At 40.3% G+C, this 23,930-nt stretch overlaps 1 long non-coding RNA gene across 1 annotated transcript; it reads left to right on the forward strand.

Moving 5' to 3' along the window:
* Positions 1 to 11,335: 11,335 nt before the first annotated feature.
* LOC117959749 lies at positions 11,336 to 23,388 on the forward strand. Its single transcript, XR_004659996.1, has 3 exons — positions 11,336 to 11,345; positions 15,367 to 15,372; positions 22,924 to 23,388. It is a non-coding gene; the product is annotated as an uncharacterized LOC117959749 (long non-coding RNA).
* The last annotated feature ends 542 nt before the right edge of the window (positions 23,389 to 23,930 follow it).

Below are 23,930 nucleotides of genomic sequence, written 5' to 3' on the forward strand. Positions count from 1 at the left end.
TAATGTTTTATTATTTTATTCAACAACTTTTAAGATTATTGATATCCCTGAAGAAAGACTTTTAAGAACAAATGATAGAGGGTAAGTCTGGGGCTGTTCTATGTTTTTTCTTTTCTTTCTCTATTAACAAATCCGATAAAAGACCAATCCCAACAATACTTAATGGCTTCACTTCTCTGCCTGTGGCGCTCAGCACATAGCTCATTGGTTCCTACTGAGGATTCAAATCCTGACTTAACACAAATATTTTGACTGTGCTCTCAAAACTTCATTTGGCCATAATCCTTGCACAGCACACAGACAATACCTAGCAAGATCAGTTCATCATTATCTTTGCTTTTATCTTTAGGATTTGTGGATGATAAAAATGTCTTATTAAAGTTTCTTTAATTAACTAAAGTTATCAGTTGGCTACATGTGTTGAATATGCAGAGCAAAGATTCCACATTATTGAAGTAATTCGTCATTAGTTTGTATGTAAATAAGATCACACAGATCTTGAAAAAGAAGACCATATCCCTGTGGATTTCAGAAGATTTCATCAGCTGGGTGAAGGTGCAGGTAGGTTGATACAAAGCTGAAGAAACTTGGTAAGCTTCTGAGCTTTGGAGTGCCCACAAAAGAAATGCAGGGTGGAGCTGGTTTAAACCATTAGACACACATGCACAGACACTGGGATCATGTCAGGCATATTTTCAAAATGAGAGAGCCGTCCACTGGGCTGTGCTTGCTCTGACCTCTGAGTTATATCAGCATTCAGGCGGGCGGCTTAGGACCACTGGGCCTCAGGCAAGGGGGACTGTGTCAGGGGCCAGTCGATCCCTGTCAGATGTCCTGAAATGAAATGAAAAGCATTGATCTTCTCATGTTAACTTTCAATTCAATTTGAAATGTCCTGTCAGTTGTTGATGGTGCTGCTGTGTCTGCTTTAAAAAGGCCAACTTTAAATAAAGTTTACTGTTCTTTCAAAAGCCCCGCAGCCTGCTTATCTGGACCACAAGGCAGACTCAGGAGATAACACACGGTGGACAAAATAGCATCTGCAGGACTGCTAAAGAAAGAGCCACGCAAGGCTCACATCACACAAGTTTTCAAAGCATTTCTTTATCAGAGCTTCCCTCAACCTACAGTAGGAGTACAGAGAGATTTCTGGCTGCAGGAATGTTTCCGGGGTTTGGAAGGTGGAATACATACTTCTGTTTGTTTCCCTGTAGCCCAAATTTCTGTTGTTTCTCTTAATGTCTTTAATTATGTTTTTTGTCAGTGGCTTTATTAGTCCTCTGTTTATACTCCACAGCCTGCACCTTCCCCCCTGCGTTATCATGAGAAGGCTGAATGAAACTGGATGAGAGGTACTTAAGTCAAAGGAGGCCTGCTTGAATGCACAATGGCTCCTCTCTTCTTTCTCTTCTCATTCTTTGCCTGTGCCTTTGTCTATTGCTTGTGTTATTTCTTAGCCTCCTACCGGGATAATGCAGCTGACCCTGTCCTTAAAATTTGTGGCTATCCAGATACCCTGCGGATTGGTTTGCTTTGCAGCCACGTGCTAATTTAGTGCTTGAACATTACCTGAAGTGATTTTCCATCAGAAGAGGACATTTAGAAAAGCGCTGTAATTAATGGAACACAGGGGAGCAACAAATACGTGACTGACCTTGACAGCGTTGGGAAGAACTACAAAGATTTTTAAAGGCATCACACTTAAAGGAAAAGGAATAGTTTGACATTTTGGGAAATATGCGTACTGTATTTGCTTTAGAGTTGAATAAAAACATTTATAAATGTATATTACATTTGGACAGAGCAAGGCTAGCTGTTACCCCTTGTTTTCAATCTTTGTGCTAAGCTTAGCTAACTGCCTGCTGGCTGTAGCTTCATATTTATTTACCTTGAGAGTGGTAAGAATTTGTATACATTTTGTGGAAAATGTAATATACCCAGGATTACCCTTTGTATCAACATGTGTTTAACGTTACTAGCAGGTTGAGCGAACTACAACAGGGAAAGAGAGAGAGACTGTATCACTGCAACCAATCCACTCTGCTCAAAGCGGTGGTCTTCTTCACAAATAGGTTGCACGTAAGGGTGAAAAAGTAGTATCTTTCACTTAGGGGGCCCTATCTCACACAGCCCATAGCCTGACGCAAGTGTCTTTGCTAGTTTAAGACAGACGCAGTTTCCCGCCCAACGCCTGTGACTACGATTAGCCAAGGGGGTAAGCCTCTCCTCTCTAAGCGTAGCTCCCATGGCGCCATTTTAATGTTACGAAGCCATCCCCGGCATTTAGCATCCCATGGACTGCCATTCCTTTCGGTGCCACTTTGACAGTGAATAACTTTACATCTGAAGCGTTTCAAGACTCTATTTGTGCATTGCTTATTTCTAAAGAACCACGACAATGTATAAAAGGCTCCATTACCTTGTAGCTCACGTTTTGGCTCTGTAGCAGACGTTTTTGTAAAAAAAGGCTAACGTTTGTGTCATTAATACGCGACTTGCACTCGCACAGTTGACAAATCCCAGCATTGCCAGGAGAAGCTCGCAGACAGTTTTGACTTACATCAGTTGTTTAGGTTTAATTACTAACATTAATTAGAGCGTTAGTTAGCAGTAATTAGCCTGTGTCCATGTTATCTCCTAACATATACCTACGCTCTCTGTCTCTGCTGATTGGGAATGATTGACATTTCTCTTGGCACAGCTACCAGAAGACTTACAACTTTCAGGCAGGTTGCTCACGTCACATCTACGTAGTCAAGCTCAGGCTGTGCAGAAATGCCTAACCATCACGGGAAAAGTGCTTCTATTTTCCTTCACTGGTCTCTGTCCAGAACAACGGGATCTGATGGTCTATTTCGTTAACTGTCTATGGGATTCGCGTGTGTTTTACAGGGTGGGGGGCGTGGCATCACAATGGTGGCTCTCCATCATGATATCGGCCAGCCATCACAAGAGTAGTAGGGGGTGGCAGGAGTTAGTAGGGGTTAGTAGGGGTTAGTAGGGTTATGACATCGTCAATCGACACAACCCTTTAGTTTTGATGTAGATTAGTAAATTAAGTGTCGCCATGCTAGTTGCCCTGTGCACCAGCGAGGTTTTGAGCTAAATGCTAAGGTCTGTATGCTAACATTGCTCACAGTGACTATGCTAACACAGTCTACTGATGTTTAGCAGGTATAATGTTCATCAGCTTCAGCATCTTAGCTTAGCGTTTTGCATTTTACAAAGTGCTGGCAATAAGAAGGCAGATGTGTTTGGTTGCAGCTGGCTCAATATCTGCTGGTTGCAACCATCCTGAAAACCTGCTCTCATTTTTATTTTTTTTTATATAAAAAAGCTGCAGATTTATGGGCCTGTGAATCAAAACACCACTTCACCCTTTGGATATCCTACAGCTTTATCAGGCTTTCATGTTGATAAGATGTGTTTGGGGGTCATTAGTACGTACTTATTAAACGCTTAGGGATGCTTTCAAGGCCACTTAGCTTACCTCAGCGATCTCAGGCTTATCTTACTGCTGAAAACCGGGGAAAGATGAAACGCTGCGCGGCTTCATAGGTAGATGTAATAACAGTTTGGGGGAGTCCCTGCAGGCGGTGTGCTCATAACATTGTTTATGTTCTCTTTGAAATGAGGTTGTTGGGCTTTTTAATTAGTGTGGCTTAAAGGCATTTGCCCTGCAATTTCTGCTGTTTATGGATTTTCACTGGACTGGGTTTTTGGGGGGGGGGGGGGGGGGGGGGGGGGGGGGGGGGGGGGGTAAGGAAAGAGGGATGATGGGTTGAAATTACTCACTTCACTTTAAAATACCCTAGCTCAAGTGAAGTCTGTTAAACAGTAAACATTATTCTCATGAATAACGTGAATGGGAAGCCCAAACAATCAATTAACTTCAGCCTTCTAATTAAGGAAGGGAATTCACAGGAGAGGTGGCAGATGTAAATGCGTGTTGCCATTTTCTTCCTTGTCAGCTGCCCTTTTCAAACCGACAACAGAGGGATAGTCTGATAGTGTGTCAGCATTGACCTATATCATTCTGACAAGATGTATGCTTTTTGAAATTCTTCAAAATGATCAGTGGTGGGAGAAGTATTCAGATCATTTCTTCAAGAAAACATACAAATACAACAGTCTACAAATACTCCATTACAAGAAAAAGGTACATTACTGTGAAGGTAGAAAAGTCTTAGCAGCAAAATGTGTACATGTAATGTAAAACATCTAAAAAGGACGAAACAATAGTATTATTCATGACATTATCAGATAGATTTTTAGGTTGTTAATACTGATGCATAAATCCGTAAGTAGCATTTTAGTTAGTTAGTTGGTTGTGGGAGTTATGAATAGGCTACTTAGATAGTTTAGTCCAGTGATTCCCAGCATGGGGGCCGGGCCCCCTGAAAAAGGTCACGTGTTAAATCAGAGGGGTCGTGAGATGATTAATGGGACAGGAAAGAAGAAAAAAACGTTCTGCTAAAAAAATATGTCTTTTCTCTATTCACTTTTTTATTGGATCATTTTCATCTATTTAGGCCTTCAACAGTTATTCAAATGAAACCATTACAGGAGTCTCTCTTTAGAGGAACTGCAAACAACTCATAGACATTTGAAATGTGACAAGGGGCCCCAATTAGACAGGTTGAGAAACAATGTGTTTTAGTATATAAGGTAATAATGTGTTTTTTAATGTAAAATATTAATGTGAGTAGTAACTGTCGCTGTCAGACAAATGTAGTTGAGTAAATAGAAAATTATTTTCCTCTTAAATGCCGGGGAGGGGAAGTAAAAAGCAGCATAAAATAGAAATAATCAAGAACCTCATACTTGCATTTAAATAAAGTACTTGAGTAAATGTAGTTTGTTGCTTTCTACCTCTAATAATAATAAATGTTGACTTCTAACTTTCCAAATCAACGTAAATACTGGATCGCTTCGATCTCTCTAAGACACTGCAAATAATGAGATTTTTTGGGGAGAGAGAGAGATGTTGTAATTCTTTATTACCCATCATGCTCAGCAGGATGACCCTCCTTGATCCCCTGAAACTTTCTGTCAGTTAAACTTGTACTCTGCTTTCAATCGGACGGACATGTCTGTACAAACAACTCCAGGCTAAGACCTTAATCAATGCAAACTAAAACAATAGAAAAACAAAGCTGAAAGAATGGAAAGCCCATGTTTACTGAGGCAGGCTCACATTGAGGCTGGTAAATGAATGTGTGCTGATGTAAGGTAGCCTAGCCGCAGCTAATGAATGAGCGCGACGGGTGTGCAGAACTCCAATTTCTCAGGCATTTTTATGACCACTTGAAGTCAGACTGCGGTTGGAAGTTGCATTTCTTGCTCTCTTTCATCAATTATGAGAGCCTTCTTAACTAAATGCCTGGCTTAAGGATGGAACAGAGGTGAGGCTGGGACAGCAGTAGGTGGTAGTGGGGGGGAGCCCACTGAGTTTGTAATTAGCAGAATGTAGGACGTCTGACAGCTGGTTAGGATTTTGACTGTTTTATCCTGTGCCTGCCTTCCCCCGTGGCAAGCTGTTATCTGTGCCTTAGAGAGATTTCATTGGCTTCAACTGACTCCCTGATGGGGGCTCTGAAGCCACATCTTAGACCCTGACAGCGGGGGACCCCTAAACTTTTAGTATTAATCACACAAAAGCATTCCTTCCCCGACTCAGGCATGTGGTCCCCATTGGGGTCTCAGCAAGCATGAGTGAAGATGAAAGCCTCCCTCCCTTTCCTGTTCCGAATGCGTTGTGCACACGCCAACTCTGCTGATCAGTGTCCACTTTTGTTCTGCACTGGACCACACACACACACACACACACACACACACACACATAAACACATAAACACAGCAAACCACACACGCGCTTGAACACACTTCCAAACGCCCACAGACACACTCAGTTAGCCGCAGTCACTCTGACACCCGGTCCTCAATGTGCTGTGAAGACATTTCAAAAACAGCCTAAGCTCTGCGTCAGAAATGGTGCAAAGTGGCTGAGCTTTCAGAGGAGCTTTATCACGCAGATTTGCTGAAAGCTTAAGTGACCACATCAAACTTTGGTTCTCCTTACAGATGTTTTCCTCTCTATTTTGCCTCACCCAGTAAAGGAATCGAGATGGGTTGGGGGGGGGGGGGGGGGGGGGGGGGGGGGGGGGGGGGGGGGGGGTGTAATCGCTGGTGAAAAAGGTATTTACATGAAAGAAATTATGTTTTTAAAACGCTTTTAGTCCAGTACAAAACATTGCAGGAATTTAAACCTTTCTTTTGATCCTCCAAGGGTTGAATTTCAGATTTTCATTAGATTTCCTATTCTTACTTTTCAACACGAATGCTGTGAATTTCCTAAAATGCATGATCAACTGGTATAGCAGATGTGGCCCACATATGGAATATGTTAGGGGAAATTACTGGTTAAGCACTGTAAACTACTCTTTGCAAGCAACCTGCATCTGGAAGGTCTACCACAACAATGCAAGAAGAGAGCAAACACACCCCCACTAAGGAAAATACTGGAAATGTGCAACTTCATCAGTTACCAAAGCCTCCTTGAGAACTTTAATGACAAACTATAATCCATTAAACCATCTCAATCCATTTAGAATCCTTAGATTGCTGTGGATTTTAATTGCTGCTGTGTTTGCCTTTGCTGTCTCTTTTGAATCACGGCTATCAGAAACTTTGACCAGTCAGCAAAAGGCAGAACAAACTGCACAGTACTGCATCATGTATCATGTAGGAAACGATAAGTAGGGAAGGATAACGTATTCCATTACATAAGACAGAATACATGCCCAAAATTGTAATCTGTAACCTATTCCTTTATGTTACTCAATCTGAGTAACGTATTCGGAATACTTTCCATACTTCTCCAAAATTCCATATTGAATTTTATTGTAGTGTAGGAATGCAGCCATCAAATACTGCTTACTTAACAGGCCTATTCTGGTGTGTTCTTCTGTTCCAACTGGCTGACTGTGCACATTAACAAGAAGATAGATTTCTGTATTTGTAGTCCCGAACTGTATAGCCTACTACAAAAATCTAACTGCAGTCTTGCTAACACGTGCTAATTTTAGCTAACATTAGCCAGCATGTCAAATGGGGCTAGTCAGTCTTTCAACGGCTCTGGGGCTAACACATAGGAGAAGGTAAAGTTGCACGTCAACTAAGCAGGTAAGCTGATACAACTATAAAATAGCAAAAAAACTAGAAAAAACTAAAAGCAGTAGAACTAGAGCAGACGACTACCCTTGGCTAATTTAAAAAAATAACTTACTTTAAGTTGCTTCAGGTTGGAGATCGTTGGTTGCTGGCAAGCAGAGGTTGCACTGCACAGTTATGTTACGTTCTCTCTTTTCCTTCTTTAATGTGAAATGCTGTTTGAATTTCAAAGATAGAAATGCATTAGTGCCCTGGCTCAGCTGTGCCGGTTCCGGCTCCATCTCTTCCTCTATCGGTTATCAAGCAAAAAGCTAATTTTTTCATTTTCATATTGGGGCGTATGGAAAATGCATGGAGTTGCCTTAATTCATTTAGATAGTGAACAACTTTGTGAAACTGAAAAGTATTGTCATCTAATACACTATTTAAAAAGTAACTGGAATGGAATAGAGTTACTCAATTTGTATTCTGAATACGTAATGCCGGTACATGTCTTCTGTTACCCCCCAACACTGATCATGTACTGTATACTCTTCAAGGTACAGCCAGCGAAACAGCAGAGCAGATCCAAACATAAGCCCTCTGGGTTTATCCACAGTTAAAACATGGTATCCAGCACCTCACACTGCATGCCAAGCTGCTGGGCAGGATAGGTTAAAAGAAAAAAGGTTTAGCCACAGTCCACTTTTCATTAGGGCAGCAATTATAATTGGCCTATGGCAGCTACTTCTCAGTCCTCAGATTTTGTCATCTTAATCTCTGCTAATCCTCCTTTGTGTTTACAGAAATTAGTTTGTGAAGTGGGCTCAATCTAGGTCAATCCTTCGGGCACTTTGGAAAGGGTCTGATGGGGTTTGTGCGTGCGCTTGTGTGCGTGTGTGTGTGTGTGTGCGTGTGTGTGTGTGTGTGTGTGTGTGTTTGTGTGTGTTTGAGTTGCCTGTGACAGATTTGATGGAGGTCGCAAGGAGGGAGGACGGAGCCGGGGTGCAGTTGTGGGCACTGAGTTGGGCAAACACCTATTATCACCATTTTAATTGGAGATTAGCGGGGGGATTTAGTTGCAGAGTCTGCAGGGAGGCAGACGGCATTGGGTGCTGACATCACTCTCTGTGAGCATGACTCTCTACCCAATATAAGCCTTTTTATGCTCAACGTAGAAAAAACGAGAAGAGAGTTCATCCGTGAGGGATGCTGAGAAGACTCTTCTCAAAACGTAGAAAAGATGGAATGAAATGACAATTTCAATTATGGTGCAAAATGAGTTTGCCCTTTGATGATATTCTTTCAGTGGAATGGAGGCAGTGATGGAAATGGGCCATATTATGAGCAGTAAAATAAGACAGAATTAAAAAATGGCCAGCATAGAGAGGTGAGAAGTATTTGTGAGGATATAACTGTGATAGGGAGAGTGCAATATACATTAACATGACACTCTTGCTTTTGATGGACCGGTTCGACTGCCCAGTGACAGAGATTAAAGGAACAGTGCGGCACATAACCCCCCATAAAAGCACAACCTGTCAGTTTTACACTTTGGTTTTTGTGTGTATTAAATTAAAGTGTTACAATGTGTTCCATAGTGAGCTTCTGTGTCATGGTGTGCATATTTTGTTACCTTTGGACAGCCACTACAGTAGCAGTTTCCCCGTTTGTGCTAGGCTAACCTGGTGCTGGCACTTGGTTCATATTTGCCGTACAGACATAAGAGTGGTATCAATTAATTTATCTTCAACTCTTGCATATTTATAATATAGTGTTAATAAAAGAAGCTATCTCATGAATTCTGCATTTCAATCGTTTGTTAATTATAAACCTGCACCACATTCATTTCTCCAGTTTATAGTCCAGCCAACAAACCAGCGATTAAGATTATACAGAAACACTGAACAGATGATTGGACCGTCTATCTGAGCCTGAGCACACGCAGGCTGAGTCAGCAGCCACAATGCAGGTGAAAACTGATACGTTTTTTTCTTTTCTGTTTTTGTTGTCTCATAACCAGAGGATCTTCAGGTGTTTCCTTGTGTCTACTGTCATAGGGTTCCAAGGTGAAAACTGGACTCTTGTTTAATCTTGCGTGTTTAAGTCACTGGAAAGTGCACTTCCATAAAAATGCAGGGACATAACCTTGGCCAGAGTGTGTTTGAGTGTGATAACACACATGTCCCTCAGTGCTAATGGCTAATAGGCAGGGGTACTGAGGGGTATTTAGCATGATATACTGTAGCTTAACAGGGTTAATGTGCTTGAAAGAATGTATTTTTATCTTTTCCCACAACTGTCTCGTCTTTAGACCTCCCAGCTCATTCCTCACTGTCCTCCCAACGTTGTTTCTTAACTCCCGATGTTTGAAATATTTAAGCCTGTTCAGGTCATGGAATTTGGAGTTTCTTTTCATCAGGAGGCCATTTTTAAACAATGCTCTAAATTTGTATAATTTAAAGCAAGTATGAGATCATCAATCGGTCATCACTCTCATTTCTGTACGTTAAATATGAAGCTGCAGCCAGCAGATGATTAGCTTAGCTGGACATAAAGACTGGAAACAGGGAAACACCCAGCCCTGTCTGACTGCTAAAAAGTGTATTTCCCAAAACGTCCAACCATTGCTTTAAATATTGCATATGTTCTTTACATTACAAAGCAGTAGTTAAAATGGATTCCCATTAAGAAAATTCAATTGTCTTCACAGCTTCACATGTAAGTTGCAGAGGGATTCAGGTGAATGTTAATAACTAATGTAAGTATTTATTAGGTGTGTGGCGGCAGTATGAAGAAATCCCACAGTATAACACTTTACAATGCCCAACGGCATTAAGAAATATGAGCTTCTTATGTGAAATGGTAAAGGGCTGGAAGGCAGCAGATGTTTTAAAGCACAAGTAAGAAATCTCCTTAGAAGCTACAAAAAGCGTTCATCTCTTTGGCATATTGTGAATTTGTTAACATTCTATTCTTCCTGCGCTCACTGTTTAGCGTTTCACAGAAACAAAATATGGCTTAAACATAACAAGCACTCATCTTTCTTTCACTATCCATCTTCACTCTGTCCACCTCAAACTGATGTTTCCCTGTCGATTTCTTTCTGCATTTACATCCCCTGACCCACTTTTCAACTTTCAACTCTTGACTTGTGTGTGAGAACACCAGCAGCAGCAGCAGATCTATCAGATCACATGCAGGGAGCACATACAACCCCACTCCTCCCTCCCTCATGACTAATCAGCCGGAACCGTTTTTCTTCCCAAAAACGCTGCACACCAGCCTCTCCCACAGGCTGCGAACTCTTGACTCTACCTCACAATAAGCCCACTGTCTGTAACTGACCAACCTAAATGTCCTACTGGGGAGAAGTACAAAATGTCACATCTGCATCCTCCAACTTTGATTAAGGATTTCACCAAATTAGCATCTCATTCCTACAACACTGTCAGAGTCACAAGAGACAGTAAAAAAAAGTTATTGATGCTGCAGAAACAGAGACACAATGGTATTCAACTGCAAAGAGTTCTAACATCTTAGGATGGCTTGGATCTTTTGGTGTTAGATCATTAGACAGAACAAGCAAATAAAAATAAAAAACATATTAGAAACTATATGGCAGACATTTGTTTTTGTTTTCACTAGACCTAAATTGAAAAATTTACATTTCTTTAAAAATCCCCAAAAAACAACTAGTTTTTCCAGGGCTTTAAACATCTCAGTGTTCAGAATAAAAAATGTAGACTGGTTTCCATGACACCTGAGCATGCTCCACCTGCTGAAGCGAAGGCCATAGGATGTGATTGAAAGCTCTAGAAAAAACTGCACTTTGTTAAGCCTTGAATTTTTTCATGTGTGTTTGTGTGAGTCAAAACACTATTTCAATGGACACACATCAACTTTCATGTTCAACAATCACAAAAGTGTTTGTCAATATATTAGTCACCAGTTTGAGATCTTTTCCTTATTTACATTATTTTTCTTTCCCTTGTACATTTAAATATTCACAAAAGATATTTTCCCTTTTCCTTTCCTTTCCTCTCCATTAGCCAGCTCTAAGTAATGCTAACCCGCTGACAGAGTCCCCACTTTGGCTCCGATCCAGTCCAAATGAGCCCACTTTTGCCCTCGATCCCGCACGGATGGCTCACTATCTCGGCCTTTACTCAAGGTCACCGTTCAATAATCACGTTTCTGTTTCCTGAGGCGAGTCATGTACTGTGTGTTTTTTCCTTTCTTTCTTTTTTTCTATCTAACCATAAAGAGATTTGGACTTTTTCAGTGGCCTTGAACGTCCTGGGACTTAAGCCTGAAGGCTGACATTCTTGTGGGTTTCATCTTTAGGTTGTGTAGCCAGTTTGATATGGAATGGCTGTGTGTTGTGCGCATCTGTTATCCCAGAATGCCCCTGGGGCTCTCGGCCACTCTCTGTGAAATGACACTGGAATGTTAATTGACCTAGAAATCACTAGGTGTTTTTCTTTTCAGCTCCAGAGACCTAGAGAGACATAAATAAAGAACGAACTGTACCTGATACATTGGTCTACTTTAAATATGCAAGAAAAAACATGTCTCCAAATAATAAGCATTTATACAAACAGCTGCACCTCCTCTTAACGTGGCAATTCAACATTTAGACAGATAACCTGTACAGCCTGTACATACAGTCAATAGAGAAATAATGTCAACACCTGACGTGGAATTTATCATGGAATTGACGATGATATTCCAAACTTCTGTTATTGTTAACAATTCCCATGAAAAGACAAGAACCAAGTATGTCTCACAAAAACAAAAAACTTTTCCCGAGCTCGTCTGTGGCATTCAGCCATATTCATTACTACTGAAGACGTAAAGCTTACGACCGGTTACAAATACTGTATATTATTCCATGTTTTTAAAATAGGCTCAGTAATTTTCTAAAACAGCTGGGCACTATAGGTTTAAGCAAATATTACTCAAACAGAGGTAAATCAGTGTATTTGTAGGAAACTATTTTTTTTATATTTTTTTTGCTGTAGTGATAATTTACGACAACAAAAAGGTTACATGTTGGATTGAGAAAAAATTAAACTGCAGTGCCCACGTTACACGTAATGTAGTAATGGATAACCAAGTGCAACAGTCTGGCTCATTTCTTGTTGTTTGATGTAGTCATGTTCATAACGTTTCTATAAAACAGCTTTTTTATAAGACAGTATAAAAGACATGAAATCAGCCTAGCAACCAACTAAGACAGCAATACTTCAAATCCACCAACAGAGTTCCAAATACTGTATGCACAAGTTGCAATCGGATCACTAAAGTAACAGTATTTAGTACTATAGTAGGCCTACATCAGCAGATGGTCTTAAAAACAAAAATAATCCGTGCTGTACTTATGGCATTCCTGCATGGTGTAACTACCATTTGGTTTTTTTCAACCTGGCTCAGTAGTAGAGCGGTTCCCTCCCATTCAGAAGGTTGGTGGTTCAATCCCCGGCCTGGCAGCCAAAGTGTGTGAATGGTTCCTGTACTATGTGAAAATGCTTTCGAGTAATTGTTAAGACTAGAAAAGTGCTATATAAAAACTTTACATTTACAAGAAGAGAAACTACAAAAACAGGCAGACACCACCTTGTTTAAAGGAAACACAGTGTTAGGGAGAGGTCAGATCGGGGCTCACAACTGGACAGGGACTTTGCCAAGTAGAGCTCTGACTCCTTTGTCTGAAGCTTGAGATACATAGAATCTGTTTGTGATCCACAATTGTGTTTGTAACTTTAATGCTGGACTCAGTAAACTTCTCTTAACTTGTAACTATTGTCTCAGATTTGGTCCTTGAGTTTTGTGTCCATAAATCCTATATTTAGATGCGCAGGAATTTGAGTAATTCCTGCGCAAGTGTCTACTGGACAAGAAATTCCTATTCCTTCAATTCAAAGTCAACCGAAACTAAATATAAAAACAAAGCTGTTTGGGTCGTCTTTCCACTTTTCCAACCATCACAACTCTAGTTTTGGTTGATATAAATGCATAGTTTACCGATTTACATGTTAGCTCTATACACGCTAAAGTTTGCCTTTTTTTAAATGGAGTCTGGTGGGTTTAGTGCTAACATCAGTGCTGTTTTTGGTTAAACTGAAAGATCTGAAAGAGGTTTTAAAGTTAGGAATCGGAAAATAGGGTCCAAGTTGAAGGAATCTGTAGGTACCCTTTAACACCTCTCACCAGAAGTGTTTTCTTTTTTTTCTTGTTGATCTATTTTTGTGTCTAAGAAGTGTTGCTTTGATTTATGGTAATTTGTGTTACTGCAGTGTTCTTGTAGTGATTGATTGTGGTATAATTCGTCACTGTTATTGTCCTAGCTTTCAGACGGTTTTCAGATTCAGGATTTAGAGCTTCTTCCTCCAGACGACACTACATTTCTAATACAGCACACTTTACTGCTCCTGGTAACACTCAGTAACATCTGGTCTATTTGGTGAAACACTTGAAAATGCATCATTTTTTATTTATTTGTCTGATGGTGGGCGTATCACAGGACTGTTGGTACATGACACAAGAATGGTAATTGACCCAAATTTCAATGGGTGTTCATCTGTTAAGCGATTCTTACACATGCGCACACACCTGCCAGTGTGCTTCAGGCTTCTGTTTTGTCCATAGATGGAAATTCCAGCAGTCACATCTCATGCAAATCAGCTTGTGTAGCTGTTGCTGAGAGGGTCGCAGCCGACCACAGGTTACAGTTTAACCCTGCTTGTTAGAGCAGTCAGCCTGGCAGAAGTGTTAGCCAGCCCACTTCTCTGCTCCCCTGTGTTACATTTACACACCAAAATCCTAACAAGCCTATTGCGATTCAGGAGAAGGCGTTTAATTTCCCCCGGAGCCAACATTTTTTCCAGCATGTGTACACAGTAATGAGATTTCCACTGCATCTCCCCCGAGCTGTGAAAACATTCTCCTCACATTTGAATAGAGAGCAACTGCTGCAATTCCCTAGAAATAAAATTTTATGGTGAATAACAATAAGTACTGTTGGTTGTGTGCTGGTTTTGCATCATTTTACTGCTCCTGGGTTTCAATCTATTGAAAATAAGACTCAGTAACGTTGCATTTAACAATGTATTTATTACTGGTAGTCTTGTGCTGAGGAGAAATAATTGGATAAAATGACTCACACTGCAGCACTGTGGGCGGGGCAGCTTTTTGTCATTTGTTGTCCATTGGCCTTGTTTGGTCTCGAAACTATCACTAATTCCTGCTTGCAGTTAAAGGGGGATGTAAAATATATGAACAAATCAATCATTAGTTGTGAAAGACAAACTGTAATGCCTCAGTGGCAGAGGAGCAGTAATGTATACTTTATTGATCCCATATTGGGAAATTACACATAACAGAAAAAACTATTACATGGCATTATTATGAAAAGTTTAAAAATATACCAATAGATACAAGGAAAAAGAAAAAGGGTGTCTGTGGGTTAAAGTAATCAATATGGCAGCAGAGTGAGATCCATGAGTTAATAGACTAACGGTCATAGAGTTGGTACATATTAGATATATATATATATAAATATAAGTATGTTTCTCCAGTTTAGGCAAGGCAAGTTAATTTACTTTAGATAGCACATTTAACCAACAAGGCAATTTAAAGTACTTTACACAAAACACCTAAAGCATCAAGACAAAATGCAAAAGAAACACACTACACTACAAAACAACATTTTAATACAATTAAAATTAAAACAAGCTAAAATAGAGTAAGGCAATTATAAAATATAAGGAAATAAACGTTATGACCAGAATAATGTGATTTGCACTGTTTTTTGTGTAGCATTTTATGTAAAATGTATCCTAGTTATTATGTCCATATAATATCAAACATTAATTGTTTGCTGGAGAGTTCAACATTTTTAAGATTCAGTTTAGTCATCGCAGCAACAACAACAAACGCCATGTCTCTACATCTGTAGCTAAGTGTGGGCATTCAACAAATGAAGAAAATTATTTGACAAACTTAGGGTCCACTAGCTTTTTAAAAAGCTTTTACCTTCAAGCCACAACAGAACAAAAAGTCATGAATGGACTGCATTTGTATGTAGAGCCTTTTTTTACCGACTGGCCTGCCCAGTGGGAGCAACTCGGGGGTTCAGTGCCTTGCTCAAGGACCCTTCAACATGCGGATAGGAGAAGCTGGGGAATTGAACGCCAACCTTAAGATTTAAAGTTGAACGTTGACCTTGAGATTTAAAGACGAAACGGGCCATCTCCTGAGCCACATCCTCCCCAAACGTAACATGGATGAAATAATAACAGCGACTGACCTTGCATGTCAACAGATCCACCGCCATGACAAACAAACTCCATCTGCTGAAGAAGTTAAAAGCCCTGGAAAAACCTTGACTAAGGGGACCTTGAGTTAGGATTGTTTTGTGAAATAACTGGAGATCAACGTCAAAGTATAGTGTCAGAATCTTCACAAATTTATTATCAACATCATGCAAACGGAAAATGTTGGGAGGTTTCTTAAGGATCTGAGTAAACAGTTGTTAAAGACAGTTGCAATTTACACTGAAAGCGGCCATCTGGCTTTTACTGTGTAGAAGTGAAGCCTGAGTGTGTTAACTTAATACAACTAACTCTTCTGCCTTTCACCTTGGTTCAACAGCCCGTCTTATCAACTTGTTCTTTTCTTCCATAACCCCTATAAGCAGTGATAATCTGTGCGCCAACATGTTGTGATATAAATTATCTAGGGCTGGGCAAGTTAACGCGTTATTATTGCGTTAACTAATTAATTAATTAACGCCGACAATGTTTTCATCGCGCGTTAACGCAGTTTTTGATTATTTCTTTATTATTGTAAAAGTTTGTTGCTCACAGCCTTTGTATATACCACAAAGTCAAATTTTCTTAACACCGGAGTACTTCCAGTCTGAAATATCACCTTGACAGTTGGTACCAGCAAAGCATTCAACGACACACACAGTGGCGCGAGGCTTCGGCAGACTACGTTAGATGCAGCGTGGGGGGGGTAGAGATAAACAAGAGAAGCTAACAAATGTCATGGCGACGTGGATAGCTACAGACTGCAGGCCCATTGGGGTTGTGGAGGACATCGGTCTGAGAGTCGCAACAACGACGGCAGGTATGAGATTCCCTCAGCACGCACCATCACAAGGAGAATACACAAGTTGTATGAAAAGGAGAGGACTGCAAAACATACACCAGCTATTTCTCTTACTAGGGACTACTGGACTCACTGAGAACTACTGGACTCACTGAGAACTACTGGACTCACTGGGTAACCGTAATTATCTCGGAGTAATTCACATGCTCTGAGTGGAATGAAAACGGAGGAGAGACTTTATGCTGAAACATGCGGCGGACTCTTATTGAAGTTGCACAGCAGTGAAATGTGTCAAAGTTTTTGCAGAACAAACGTTATGGCACTTTTGTTCATATGGCAGAACATTTTAAATAAAATTGCACTATATACACTACTTTTGAATTCAATATTTCATTTTGCGATTAATCAGGAAAATTATGCGATTAATCACGATCAAAAATGTTAATCGCTGCCCAGCTCTAAAATGATCATGCTAGAAAATATAATGATAATTAAATAAATTGTTAAGTTTTAATGCTGAAATGCAATCAGCTGTATAATGTAATGATTTTGAATTTTATTTGTATGAATGCAATAAACAAGTGTTGAGCTGTCTGAAGGTTAATAGGCTAGTTATTGTGATCACTTTAATGACTCTAATGACTATAATATGCACATCATCCACTAAGGAGACTGCTGAGAAAGGCACAGAAGATTGAAAAAGATTTTAATAATAATCAGGTAGTTACATGGTTGAGTGACCAAAAAACAATAGCTCCCAATAGCTTATCTAGCTCACCAAGTAAGAGCGTAAGAGTAAGTAAGAGTCCTGCAGCGGCCCAAGTTTGCATCCGACCTCCGGTCCTTTGCTGCATGTCATCCCCCATCTCTCTCCCCCTTTCATGTTTATTCACTGTCACTACTGGGAAAAGACCCCGAAAATAATCTTTAAGAAAAAAAAAACAATCATTATTTAAGTAGGATTACAGTTGCACACTGTAATATTATTAGAAAAACATTTGTCCCAGTCTCTTGCATGCATGCCCAGATGTAAGAGACCATAAAACTCTGAGTCAGAAAGAGAAAGGATTGTGTGGGGGCGTCTAGAGATGAAATGGACCGTAAGAGCTGATGCATTGTCAGAAAAACAGACTCCCAGAGCTGAATTAGTCACACCAATACATCAGTAAAATAAAATGTAACATTTGAAGCACCTCATCTAAAACCTGACATTTCAGCCCTACATCACCCTCCTCCAGCCCCTGTCCAGGGCCCCAGCTGTCATGATTACTCACATATGTTTTGGGAAAAGGCCTGGGGCCGTCCTCTAAAGGCACCCAAACATAACCCTATCTCCCTTGATTAATCCCCCACAAAACAGACACACTGCACGATGCTTAACACACACTCTGCCATGACACTTCTGATTGGCCTAAAATGAGGAAACAGGCCCTCTCACCCACAACCATATGACTCATTCACGATTTCTCAAAGGGGCCGTGTGTGTGTCTGTGTGTGCGCACGCGTGCGTGCATACGTGCGTGTTGTTGTGCAATATTTGGAATATTTTAAAGCTTCTCATATGATGCACTAAAGAATAAGATGTGAAGAAAACCTCTGTCTTTTTTTTTTGATGAGACTTCATCAATGGGAGCTTCTGGCACCTGCTGCCTCTTAATTAGAAGAGGTTGAGTGTGTTGTTCGCTGAGCTCAGACCTGAGTATTCTCTCACCTCTTCTGTCATTGATACAGCCCTCCTCCTAACCTCTTTACCCCTTTGGTTTTGTTGCTGCTGGTTTCACCCCGCTGGGGGAATCATTAACTTGTCACCTCCCTACAGGGCACCCATTTGGGGGACTATAGAGAACAACACAGGGGGATGGTACGCTGGAGTAGCTTTTGCAATATAGAAAACACTGGAGGGATGGAGGATGTAGATGCGTATCATTGTGTGATCTGTACATTCTTATTCATGTTTTTAGAGCCTTGAATCTGTTATGAGGTGGATTTTGGTGTAGGGCCGTTCCTATTCATTTTCCCTGTAAATCATTGTAATGTCTTGTGTTAAATCCTGCCAGGCTGGTTTAATACACAGTCCACAGTAATGCAAAACATTTTGAAATCCCTGTTACATATACAACATTTTCATAGCACTCTAGCTTTGGCTGTCAGAAGGTTCCAATCCTTTATTTATAGATTTTCTGTTGAGCAAGACTAAAGGTCCACAGCCAGGCCAGCAGCTCTGTGTGGCTGTGCGTAGGCCCAATGGTGCACTGAGCTAAATGCTAACACATCTTAGTTTAGCTTTTTAGCATGCTAATATTGCCAAGTGCATCTTAGATGTCAGTAATAGTCCCATGGCTCAGTTGGTCTGTAAACTGCCATTAATGTTTAAAAACAATAGTCTGGATTATCATTTTATCGTTTTATTTTTGAAACTAGGTCAACGGCATACCATGTTCAGGCTTTGTGTTTTGGGCCAATAGCCTGCTAGCTCCCCGAAACACCAATGGCACAATCAACTGATAAGGCTTATGAGACTTCTATTCATTACTGGATGTAATGAATCAAAATCTGATTTAAAGACTCATTTCAGAGAGTTTGTGCTACTCATGATATTCATGAGTTCAGAGAGATATCTTTGTAATGATTGTGTATGGGAAAAGCGTTTGGCCATGATACGTCAAAATTGCTCCACATAACAGTCCAGGGGTCTCATTTATAAACGTGGTGTACGCACAAAACAGGGCTGAAAGCGTGCATACGCCACTTCACACGCAAAGGTTGTGATTTATAAGTCCCCGCCTGCCTCCTGTGATAAACCCCCCAGCGTTTCGTCCGTGAGTTGTCTCTGTTCCTCTGTGCTTTCTTTGCTGATTTTGCCATTGAACTGAAGTGTGTCACAATAAACGGCTGTACTACTGCTCCTGCCTGCTGTCTCTTGTTGCATTTGGGTCCTGTCCTCACCTCTCCCTTGACAACGTCCCATTGTCCACTCCGAAGCGCATGAGGATGAGATGACCGAACTGTATGTATGACAGCATCAAATAACCTACCATTAAAAAAAACGATAAAACTGTGTAAATGACTAAATGTCTGTGCATATATCATCACATGTCAAAGTCTGGAAATACAGGCGTTAAGCTCTTGCGTAATCATTACACTTAATGTCCTTGTTATTGTACCAATTTGGTATTCCGGACTTCTGTTAGGTATTTTATTCATGTTCTTCCCGATGCATTTTCAAATGGAAGTGAGCTCAGAGTGATATTACAGCTCCGATTAACTAACCTGCCCATTAGGCGCTGTGGGTGTGAGTCAGTGGTTTTAGAAAGTATAGTTGCTGAAAAGTTTCAATTTTTCACTGTACCTGTACAGTAGTGTCAGAGCTCTGTTGTGCTCAAGGAGGAGTTGTGGGCGTTAATATTTGATGTATTCCTTTATATCTGTGAGCTGGTATGAAGCTGATGGATGACCTCTGATGTTTGTGTGTGTCAGCGTTATTGATCAAACTAATGTGCAAGAGGGAAAGAAAGAGAGACACTCATTCAGGCCATCTCGGGTCAGACAAGTTTCTTACTTTGTGGTACAAAAGTGGTCTGCCAAGGTCCAGTTGTTAACATACCGGTCCTCCAGCCAATTCATGAATAAGTTATTGTAGACCTTGCCTTTCACCTGTAGAGACGTATCTGTCACTCAGGCCAAGCTAACAGCTTGTAAATCAAAACAACAAATAATACATAGTATAAAACTTGAATGTTCCCATGGTAACTGAGCACATAAACATAGTGGGGCTACCCTACAGCAAATACAGAAGGCACAGAGATTCGTTTGAGCCATGTTGCCACTGTATTAAGATGAGCTACAGTTGGTCCAACATGATCGCGGTAGTCTAGAACCACGACAATCCACTTCCGGGATTGTTCAGGTGTCGCCGGGAATTCAGCCGAATGTCTTTCATGTCAGCGGGATGTCCGGTACCTTCCGCTTTCTTTGTGATGCCATTTTAAACTGCGGCCGATTAATGAGGATCTTTGAAATTAGTCCAGTATTAAGCACAACTGTCAGCAGTAGTGAAACCAACTACGATGTGAGTTAATAGGGCAACTGTCCAGCGTGTATTTAGTCTCACAAAAGTGCTTGTTTTGCAACTGACTGGCTCAGATTAATATTCTGTGTCTGACAATATTATGGAAAGGATTTTTAAGGAGGTCAACCTTTCTGTTAAAGAGTAAGATCTTTTTTTTGTTTTTTTTAAACATCGGCAAAATTGCATTAGTTATATCCACCAGACTCATACACTTTATTTGAAATCGACAGAAACAAAATAAAACTATGAAAAACCATTTTGGACCAGTGTTTGTCCTGTGAACCAGAGGCCTGTAATGTCTGGTATCAGATGATAGGAGGGTCATATTTCATCCTGACTGGAATGAAGTCCTGACATACTCTGTGTGACCGAGAGCGACTCTTGTCTGTTAACCTACTTCATGTTTCCACACAAATTTTGTTCAAAAAGGAGGCAAAATCCTTTCTGGGACCTTTTTGGCGGAAAATCATTTAGGGCTACTGAGAATAACAGACTTGTATAAGATGTGTGTGCGCGAAAATACATTTTTTTCATAAATGTTGGCATAGCTTTCCTGAAATCAGATTTTCATGGCATCATTAAATTTCCAAGTATAAAACAGTGTAAAAGCATTTTATCACCTCACCTTCACACAGACATTTTCACATATTAGCTTGTGATCCACTGGTGCTGTAACACTGTTCTGTGTCAATACATACCACAGCTGAAGCTTTTTATAAGCAGGTAATGCACACACACACACACACACACACACACACACACACAAAAAGGAAACAGTTGCTAACAGCTGTAAGCGCACATACCTCTTTCTTTAACCTTAAGGCCTGAGACTTAAAAGTGTAGGCAATTATTTCTACAAATATGTTTACTCATAGATGTTTTATTCCTACTTTGGGCTTAAAGCTGCCTGTGATTACCAGAACATAACTGAAAGTTTGAAGTGATGCTGCATCAGACTAATAAGGGCAGCTCTGAAATAAGGTCACGTACTTCTCCAAATGAGAGGGCCGCAAAAGCCAAAGTTATAGAAAGAGCACACAGGATGCATATGTGTGAGACAGAGAGGGGGCATGGGGAAACAGCCAGTTCTCAAAACCTTTAAGTAAGTGTGCAGACATGGCCTAATAGTATTGTAAGTTCTATTTTTTTTTTTTTTTTTCCTGCTCTGAGCTGGCAGGATGTTTCCTGTAGAGGAGAAAATCTTCCCAGCTGGAGCCCGAAATCCTCTATCCTGCCCATGCACTCCCAAACTGTCTGCCTGCCCAACAAATATGTTACAGAAACAATCTTACCACTCAGATCTCTGTGTTTTAACCATTTACGGTATAGTTGTGTGCCTGTGAAAGTGTTTAATTTCATGGACAGTATCTTCTCCAGCTAAGCATCACAGACCAGGAATGATAACCGTGAGCAATGTTTGAAACTGTTAAATTCATCTTGAAGTTAAAACTATGCACCAGGAGTCCTATTTTCTCACATATTGTTTTTTCCGTCTGGACCAAAGTGACGGACCGACCAACATTCCCATCCAACGAGCCATTATCATGGCAAACGATCAAGCAAATATTAAATGAACCATCCTGTATGTTGCCAAACGCAAAATGAATACTTGGATTTACTTTGTCTTGTGCAATAAGGGATTATGACACATGTGCTCACTTTCAAATAAATTGTTTAAATTATAAACCAATCTGTCAGATTATTTGCCCACAGATCTCAGCAAACTCGGTGAGTAAAGTGGGCGCAAAACCAACAAAACCGTGGCAAACACTAGGAAATTATTTTACAATTTTTCATTTAACGCTCATGAAATTCAAATCCAAACCCCACTACTGTCTGATTAACTGTACCAGCTGGGAGTCAACTGCTTGTTCACTTGAAATACAAAAACAGCTTGCTGAGACTTACTGCTGCCTCTGCAAATGCAATCCATCATTGCAAATGAGCCCATTATGGTTATTCTTTCAAACGTAACATTACAATGCCACAATCACATTAGCTCTCCCAGAATTGAAGGAGAAAAGATTATTAAGCTATGTTACCATCACTGGGACTTAAAGCCTCCTTACCATCATCACAATTAATAGTGCATGATGGTGAAAAATATTGCAATTAAATGTTAGGAGTAATTTGTATTGTCTTATTTTAATGATGGATTGCTTTTCTCAGTATCAGGTATCTCAACTTTATACATTTTTTGGGTGAGGTAAATCTGCAGTCCATCAGACAGCAGGAGCTTTTGTCTTTGGTGAACACATCAGTGAGTTTAGACTTTTATCACTTTACAAACCCCAGCAGGAGCTTTGAGCTTCCTACCCTTGTATTTACTTCAGACTGATCTCATGAAATGGCGTATGTATGACACGCCAATTTGTATGCCATTATTGGCGTGTTATCAAGATGCATACTCTCTTTTTAGCCTGTTTCGTTTCCTAAACTCAACCGTTGCTTTCTTTTTTGCATTAACACGCCAAGTGGGGATAACACGCCAACAGGCGTGTAAGTTAAACGTCCGCTGTCTACAGAGTAGACATACACGCAGATAGATCAAAACGCGTACAGATAACACGCCACTTGGCTAAAAGCTACATCTTGTAAGAATTTCTCCTAACTAGCGGTGAAATTGTACATGACAACCAACTGAATATTACTTTTTACCCCTCCCATTCTGACTGCGTTGCAACTCCTAACTCCGTGAGAGTTCCTTCCAGTGTAATAATAGTTTTACATGGTTTTGGTACTATTTCATTGCTAACATCAGCTATCAGGTTGCCATACATATGCAATTTAATGTTAGTAAAGTATCAGTGCTGTTATTATTCTGTATATTGTATGAGATTAATAGTGTAAGGCAATGTTTACAGTGTAGGAGAGAAGCAACAGAGATTTGTGTGTTTAATTTCTCTGAGCAGTATTAACAATGTCAATGAAACTGAAATTAGCTCTTAGCATCTCCATCTTTAAACATGCAGCTGTTCTAGCTGTATCTAGTCTGTGTTAAGACTGCATGACGTGAGTTGTCTAACAGGGAAATCACGACACATATGATTAAGTTTGTTACTTTTTTGCGTGTGTTTCCCTGACAACCGCACAAATGCCTGTACAAATAGGAACAACATGCAGAGAAAAGATAAACATAGAGAAAGAAACAGTTAGCGTTAAATAACAAAGTTACAAAACTTAACTAAACTGTGACCCTTCACATTCAATGTGTGCATGTTTTATTAGTGTGTCAGTGTTGTTTAAGAGAAAAGGAAAGAGAGCTCTTGTGTCTTGGCACTCCATTTAGTTTCAACTAGTGTTTATTCTCATTTCGTGAGGCCCGGTGGAGATAGCACATTCTAATTAAGCACGGCTAATTCATCATCTGAGCCAAAACTTCCCCAGGATAAACAGTGGGCTTCATTCTTGACTTGGTAGTTATGCTGCTTGAAACGACTTGTTCTAAGTTGTTCTGGTGGTCTATTGGATCTAAGCCTTAGAAGTTCATCACATCTGGCCTTCGTCCCTGATAATAGAGTTTGAGTCAGATTGAGAAATTTAAAAAGTTTACTGTAACCTCTTTTTCAACATCGAAGCAGTTATCAGGCTA

Source organism: Etheostoma cragini, chromosome 16 (genome assembly GCF_013103735.1).
Source record: "Etheostoma cragini isolate CJK2018 chromosome 16, CSU_Ecrag_1.0, whole genome shotgun sequence".
Lineage (NCBI taxonomy): Eukaryota > Metazoa > Chordata > Actinopteri > Perciformes > Percidae > Etheostoma > Etheostoma cragini.